Genomic DNA, 8,243 nt, shown 5'->3' on the forward strand with positions numbered 1-8,243 from the left:
CATTTTACAAATCATTCTGACCACTAATACATCTCACCAATAAAGTGTAATGAGGAGTTATATTATCAGAGAATTTAAAATTTAGTGAGTGAAATGACCATATGACTAAAGACCCAGGAACTGAAGAATGCATAGTATGAGATAGATGATGGACAAACTCCTTCAAGTTATTAACTTGCTTCTTGTCCAGTTTGAGTTCTATATTGACCTGAAAAGTCATACTATCATGTATCACTTTTATATGGGTCAATACAGAAAATGGAACTAACAAATCAAGATTGAATTTAACTCCTAAAAAAGCAATTCTTGGCAAAGATACAAAGCCAAAAAATCAAGAACTCCAAACTAAAGGGAACAATTATTTGAAAACAAAGATTCCGCAGACACAAAAAAGGAAAGGGAAGAGAAGAGAAGATGAGACTAACTAGCTAACCATCAAATCCCAAAGCACTAGCTGGTTTTGTAAGTCGTTCAGCATACATTTGGGAAGACTCCTTTGACGAAAGCAAGGTATCACAAATTACTCTACCTTCATCCCATTCAACGAAGAAAGTTCCTAAAACCTTCATATCCATTAAATCATGCAACAAAGCAAAAAGAATAAGTCAAGTTTTAACAGAATAGAAAGCAACATCATGTGAATCAAGCTGACTGAGTGAACTTAGGTAAGAGAAACTTCCACACTTTGATAAATGAAAGGTTAATAAGCAAACAGAGGATAGGAAAGTTCAAAAAAAAATAAGATGGGATGAAGGGAAAAATGAATCTCAGAGACATAGAAACGTATGTGTTTTGAGAAAAATTAAATAGAATGTCGCTGATCAATCAACCACTATTTTATCTGCAGCGAAAACATGAATAAAATAGTAAGGTATAGTTCATAAGAAAAGAATTGTGAGATCTCGAAAAATTTAATAAATAGGGTTATTTCAGAAATAGCCTTATAAAATTTTTCTGGAATTTTTAGAAATTTTCTGGGAATTTTTCGGAGCTCGTACGACGAGTTTTGAGGGGATTAATTTCGGGCGCGGATAAAGCCTGTTTGGGATACCTGTTTAAGTGAGGAAAAGTTTTTAATATAAATACTTTTCTTTTCTTATTCTTTCCCCTAAAACAATCGCCGATCCCATTCCTCTCCTCACCCGAGCTCCTTCCCTTTCTTCCTCTTCCTCTCTCTGTTCTCTCGCGAACGGGCGACGCCGAAGCAAGCCGAGAGCTCTGGTGATCTCCTTCGGCCGGCATCGACGCCTAGTAAGCCCAGATCCAGCCGAAGCCTCCTCCTCCTCGCTCTAATCTTTCTGAAGACTCTCACGGGGACGAACCGACGCCGAGCGTGGACGAGTCGACGCCGACGATCGCCGGTGTAGATCTATCTGCGGAGCTTGCCGGAGATCAATCAAGGAGACAAGGATCATCTTGATTTCCTCTGCTCAACCCTTCCCCGATCTTTCTTCTCGTTTCTGCCGACCCTCTCTCCCCCGATCCGATCGCCGGCTTGAATGCCCTAGGGTTTCGAAGGTAAGCAACTGGTTCCTTCTTTTCCCTCTCTGGTTGCGATCTTGGAGGTTAGGGCTTGTTTCTGTTTTGATCCTTGTTGGAATTGTGATATCTTCTTTCGGTTTTGAGCTAGGAAGGAGAGATCGGATCCAATTACGTGCTGTAACCCACAGATCGGTTCTGGGATGTTTCCTTCCTTGCTGTGATTGAGGTTTCGGTTGAAGTGGGGAAGAATTTCAGCAGAGTTGCTGTGGTTTCTTTGATCCAGCAAGGAAATTCCTCTCATTGTGCTGTCGGCAGAGGCTTCAGATCAGTGAGGTGAGTTCTATTCCCTGTGAGCTACTTAGATGTGGATTATGGTTGTATTAATTGATACGTAAGGTATTGGTTTAGGGTTAAATTGTATTACTATACGAAATAGGTTTATGTGTTGATAGGATCTCCTAATCTAATGGGTGATTAGGGATTAGGTAACTAATCCTAATCGACCATTGGATTTAGTTAAGTTAAGTGTGATTGTTTAGTTGGATATTGGACTGTATCTAATCTAATGGAGAAACCCTAATCAATTGTTAGATTAGTTTAGGAAGGATAATGATGACGTGATTAGGGTTTTACCCTAATTTAGTTTTTAGAATTTTATTTAGCTATTTCATTTAAATTTAGCTAAATAAAATATATATGTTGTTTGACACAGGACTCTGATTCGAGACGGGCGTCTCGACTTCGGATTTGGATTGTACCTTCTATTTGAGGCGGGTACCCTTTGACTCATCTCTTGATAGTGTCTTATGATATGTGCAGTTTATATATATTTACTAGTGATTGGTAGATTTATCATTTTCCCGGTTATAGATTATTCGATACCTATAGGCGGGTACCCTTTGACTTATCTTTTGAACCATTGTGTGTGAGATTCTGACTGGCGTCAGGGGTGACCATGTCATTTGCATCATATGCACAGATTGCATTAATTATGATTGATGCATTTTGGTGATTGCATATGATTGACATGCATACAGGTTATATGTTTTTGCTCTGACTATCTTTATCTGTGTATGTTTACAGTCAGTTGCACAAGCCTCGCAGGTGAGTACAGTTTATTTCAGTTATGCATTTTCTTATTATTCTTGCTATAGACTGTACTTTATGCCTATTGCTGGTTACTACAGTTTATTTCGGCTATGCATATCTGTTATACTGTTAGGAGACCGTACCGTAGGTTGTACTGTTAGGAGACTGTACTGTAGGCTCTATGGTCTAGGGTACTGTACCATAGGTTATTACTGGTGGATATATATTGCTGTACATGTCTATTGGTTTACCTGCTGAGTTCTTGAACTCACCCCGTTGTTACTATTTTTCAGGTTGAGGCCGTCAGGAGAGATTCCAGTCGCTAGCCCCATTATCGCGAGGATTTTCTTTGTCGGATTATATTTTGCTTTTGCATCTTATATACTTGTATTGTGGGTTTGTATTGTGGACTTTATGTCGAACCTTTGGGTTTGCTGCTTTTGTTTTCCGCTGCAGATTTTCACACTACTTCGTGGATTTGTTTTCTTCGTTGTAGTGGAGTAGGATGTGTACGTATATCTTCATTGGTTTTATATCGTTCTTCCTTATTAAACTGCGTGGATTGGTTATATGTTGAGCTGTGTGGAATATTGATATAAACTGCGTGGTTTGTTTCTTATTTGTATTGTATTGTTCCGGCCGAGTGTGGCCGAGGTATAGATATATGTATACTGAGATTCATATTGTCCGCCGTACAGGGGAGATGCTGTCGAAATTTCTTCGGACAGGGACTACCTGGGGCGTGACAATTTATTTGGTATCAGAGCGGTTCTGATACTGGTTCTTACAAGTTTTGCGTGCGTATCTGGGTATTTTCGGATTGTACGGATTTTCGTCGATTTTCTCGTTTCGGAATTCCGAGGTATTTTGAGGAGGTTCTATTTGGGGGCTAAGCAGCGACAGGACATCTCCAGACGGCAATAGGTAAATCAGGTAATTTTATAGTTTTCGTACTTGTAGTGATATCTGGGTAACATTTCTTTACAGATATGCCACCTACACGTGTACCGGCACCGAGACGTGGGCGACCACGTAAGAGGCCGTTAGATTCTCCTGAGGCAGAGTCTTCAGAGAGGTCTGCTAGGGCTGAGCCTGCCCGTCAGGGGCAGACTCCTCCGGTCATTGTGGGTACGTCTGCGTACCAGATCCCGATAGTTCCGACGTCAGAGGTACCTACCTCGACTGTACCACCAGTGGTACCACCGTCGGTATATTCAGCACCTCCCCCATCAGCTATACCCGCAGAGTACCCGACACCCTCTCTAGCTGTGCCTGCTACCGCGTACTCGGCACCGCAGACACATGTGCCGATTACTACATATTCGGCACCAGTACCAGCAGCACCGACTATTTCTTATCCGGTACCGCCCACCGTACCCTCAGTGGCCCCTACATATGTCTACTCAGTAGTTCCGCCATCAGTACTACCTATAGGATCAGTCCCAGTGGTTCTGCCCAGTGCTGCAGCGATGCCCACTGACATAGTTACAGCACGTGCACGGATCCCAGCCTTAGCAGAGTCGGCGAAGAGCCGATTCACATTATTCCGCGGGGAGACTGATCCGAGCATAGCTCAGTCCTGGATTGAGACTATGGAGCGGACATTCTTTTACATGGCCTGCTCCGAGTGGGAGAAGGCCGAGCTAGCTGCTTACCACCTGCGAGATGGGGCAGAGATCTGGTGGGACACACAGCGCTCCATCATAGGCGATCAGCATATTACCTGGACGAGATTTAGGGAGGCATTCGAGAGTCAGTATTTTCCCCGAGCATATCAGATGACTCTTCGGCAGGATTTTCTTAGTCTGCGGCAGAATAACCGCTCAGTGATGGAGTATAATGCTGAATTTAATCGGCTGGCCAGATTCTGTCCTGAGTTAGTGGTCGATGACAGATCTCGTATGTTTCAGTTTGTCCAGGGACTGGACGGGCATCTTCAGCTGAAGATGTCTGGTTTTAGTACGTCATCATACACCGAGACACTGGATAGAGCTCTCATGATTGAGTCTACTCATCAGAGAGTGAATGCAGACAAGAAGAGGAAACAGACTGATCGGACTGCGGGACAGATTCAGCAGCCACAGACTACTGGACAGCAGCAGAGCAGTCGCACTCAGACGGATCAGAGTACTTCTGGGTCATCTGGCCGACACCAGAAGTCAGGACGATCAGGACGTTCCCGGTCTGCTCAGCAGAACCGGAAACAGACCACTAGTGACTCTTTTTGCACCAGATGCGGATCCCGAGATCACATCACCTCTGCGTGCTCCTTGGGACAGTCAGTTTGCTATCATTGCAAACTGCCCGGACACATAAGACGAGACTGTACGCTGAAGTCTCAACAGGTAGCCTCCGGGAGTTCTGTTTCGGGAGGACAGGCTGATCAGTCCGCTACTCAGCGAGGGGGGCCGAAAGGCCAATCTTCGCATCGCCAGCAGAGGACAGCCCCCCCTGCGGCAGCTGCATATGGCATGTACGGTCAGGAGCATTCCAGTATTCCGATGGAGTCCCAGGGTTCTATTTCTGGACCTCAGTATCTGATTCAGCCATCGACGCAGTATCAGTTACAGCCCCAGCCACCAGTTCAGTACATACTGCAGCCCATAGCCCCAGCTCTGACTCAGTATCCAGTACCGACTCAGTGGCAGGCTCAGACTCCGGCACAGCAGCCTTTGGTAGTGCTACCGCCTCTACCACCGTCAGATACTGGACGAGTTCACGCGGTCACCCGAGAGGATGCACAGTGGGCCGACGGATCCGTTTTCCGCGGTACGATTTTACTTTATGCATTTTCTGCTGATATGCTAATTGATACAAGTAGTTCACAATCTTTTATATCTTGTGCATTTATGAGAGAGATTAGTAGACTACCTTCTCATAGACCGCGACGACTGACCGTCTCCTTACCATCTGGTGATATCTTGGATGTCACTCAGGAGGTCAGAGGTGGTCCGTTAGATTTTGGTAGCATTATACTCACTGTAGATTTGTTAATACTGGAGATGGTCGAGTTCGATATTATCCTGGGTATGGATTGGCTGTCTGCTTATCATGCCACAGTTGATTGCCAGAAGAGGGTGGTTACGTTTCGACCTCCGAACCAACCCTCTTGGGATTTCACTGGCATCAGAGACGATGGGATATCGACCATTTCTGCGATACAGGCGCAGAAACTGCTATCACATGGATGTCAGGGATTTCTATTATCTTTGATTAATACTGACGACAGCAGTAGTTCTCAGCTCTCAGACGTTCCGGTGGTCCGAGAGTATCCAGACGTATTTCCAGACGAGCTTCCAGGTTTGCCTCCTCGAAGGCAAGTGGAGTTCGCCTACAACAACAACTATCATTCGGCTATCCAGATGGCACCGTTTGAGGCGTTGTATGGTAGGCCTTGTCGGACACCCATCCTCTGGGAAGAGGTTGGGGAGGCTCAGTTGGTAGGACCTCAGAGAGCTCAGCAGGATGCAGAGCTGGTTCGCACTATCAGACGGAGGATGTCAGATGCCCAGGACCGTCAGAAGAGTTATGCTGATCAGAGACGGAGACCCCTGGAGTTCTCCATTGGTGATCACGTATTTCTTAGAGTTTCACCCACGAAAGGGGTGAAGAGATTTGGTCTCCGAGGTAAGCTATCTCCCCGATATATTGGACCGTTCCAGATCTTGGAGAGGATTGGAGCAGTAGCTTACCGTCTGGCGCTACCACCATCTCTAGCTGGCATTTATGATGTATTCCATGTATCTATGCTGAGGAGATACGTATCCGATCCGGCACATGTTCTGTCGGATATATCTGTTCCTATTCAGCCTGATGTTACTTACGAGGAGGTTCCGGTACGGATTCTGGACCGTAGAGAGCGTCAGCTGCGGAACAAGACTGTCCGACTGGTTAAAGTCGGATGGCAGCATCATTCTGACGAGGAGGCTACTTGGGAGCTGGAGGATACGGTCCGAGCTCGATACCCTCATCTTTTTACTTGAGATATGTGGGTTAGAGTTCCTTTCAGCATTTATACTGTTTGGTTATATTTTAGTGTTTGCTGTTAGTTATAGCGAAATTTGGGGACCAAATTTTTATTAGTAGGGGAGGATGTGAGATCTCAGAAAATTTAATAAATAGGGTTATTTCAGAAATAGCCTTATAAAATTTTTCTGGAATTTTTAGAAATTTTCTGGGAATTTTTCGGAGCTCGTACGACGAGTTTTGAGGGGATTAATTTCGGGCGCGGATAAAGCCTGTTTGGGATACCTGTTTAAGTGAGGAAAAGTTTTTAATATAAATACTTTTCTTTTCTTATTCTTTCCCCTAAAACAATCGCCGATCCCATTCCTCTCCTCACCCGAGCTCCTTCCCTTTCTTCCTCTTCCTCTCTCTGTTCTCTCGCGGACGGGCGACGCCGAAGCAAGCCGAGAGCTCTGGTGATCTCCTTCGGCCGGCATCGACGCCTAGTAAGCCCAGATCCAGCCGAAGCCTCCTCCTCCTCGCTCTAATCTTTCTGAAGACTCTCACGGGGACGAACCGACGCCGAGCGTGGACGAGTCGACGCCGACGATCGCCGGTGTAGATCTATCTGCGGAGCTTGCCGGAGATCAATCAAGGAGACAAGGATCATCTTGATTTCCTCTTCTCAACCCTTCCCCGATCTTTCTTCTCGTTTCTGCCGACCCTCTCTCCCCCGATCCGATCGCCGGCTTGAATGCCCTAGGGTTTCGAAGGTAAGCAACTGGTTCCTTCTTTTCCCTCTCTGGTTGCGATCTTGGAGGTTAGGGCTTGTTTCTGTTTTGATCCTTGTTGGAATTGTGATATCTTCTTTCGGTTTTGAGCTAGGAAGGAGAGATCGGATCCAATTACGTGCTGTAACCCACAGATCGGTTCTGGGATGTTTCCTTCCTTGCTGTGATTGAGGTTTCGGTTGAAGTGGGGAAGAATTTCAGCAGAGTTGCTGTGGTTTCTTTGATCCAGCAAGGAAATTCCTCTCATTGTGCTGTCGGCAGAGGCTTCAGATCAGTGAGGTGAGTTCTATTCCCTGTGAGCTACTTAGATGTGGATTATGGTTGTATTAATTGATACGTAAGGTATTGGTTTAGGGTTAAATTGTATTACTATACGAAATAGGTTTATGTGTTGATAGGATCTCCTAATCTAATGGGTGATTAGGGATTAGGTAACTAATCCTAATCGACCATTGGATTTAGTTAAGTTAAGTGTGATTGTTTAGTTGGATATTGGACTGTATCTAATCTAATGGAGAAACCCTAATCAATTGTTAGATTAGTTTAGGAAGGATAATGATGACGTGATTAGGGTTTTACCCTAATTTAGTTTTTAGAATTTTATTTAGCTATTTCATTTAAATTTAGCTAAATAAAATATATATGTTGTTTGACACAGGACTCTGATTCGAGACGGGCGTCTCGACTTCGGATTTGGATTGTACCTTCTATTTGAGGCGGGTACCCTTTGACTCATCTCTTGATAGTGTCTTATGATATGTGCAGTTTATATATATTTACTAGTGATTGGTAGATTTATCATTTTCCCGGTTATAGATTATTCGATACCTGTAGGCGGGTACCCTTTGACTTATCTTTTGATAATGTCTTATGATATGTGTAGCTTATATATATTTACTAGTGGTAGATAGTAGATCATTTCTTCCCTGGTTTTAG

At 44.4% G+C, this 8,243-nt stretch overlaps 2 long non-coding RNA genes across 2 annotated transcripts; both read left to right on the forward strand.

Annotated features, from left to right (window-relative positions):
* The first annotated feature begins 1,192 nt into the window (after positions 1–1,192).
* On the forward strand, positions 1,193–2,251 carry LOC121977584. Its single transcript, XR_006110946.1, has 3 exons — positions 1,193–1,518; positions 1,631–1,815; positions 2,195–2,251. It is a non-coding gene; the product is annotated as an uncharacterized LOC121977584 (long non-coding RNA).
* A 4,684-nt stretch (positions 2,252–6,935) lies between these two features.
* LOC121977585 lies at positions 6,936–8,022 on the forward strand. Its single transcript, XR_006110947.1, has 3 exons — positions 6,936–7,289; positions 7,402–7,586; positions 7,966–8,022. It is a non-coding gene; the product is annotated as an uncharacterized LOC121977585 (long non-coding RNA).
* The last annotated feature ends 221 nt before the right edge of the window (positions 8,023–8,243 follow it).

Source organism: Zingiber officinale, chromosome 4B (genome assembly GCF_018446385.1).
Source record: "Zingiber officinale cultivar Zhangliang chromosome 4B, Zo_v1.1, whole genome shotgun sequence".
NCBI lineage: Eukaryota > Viridiplantae > Streptophyta > Magnoliopsida > Zingiberales > Zingiberaceae > Zingiber > Zingiber officinale.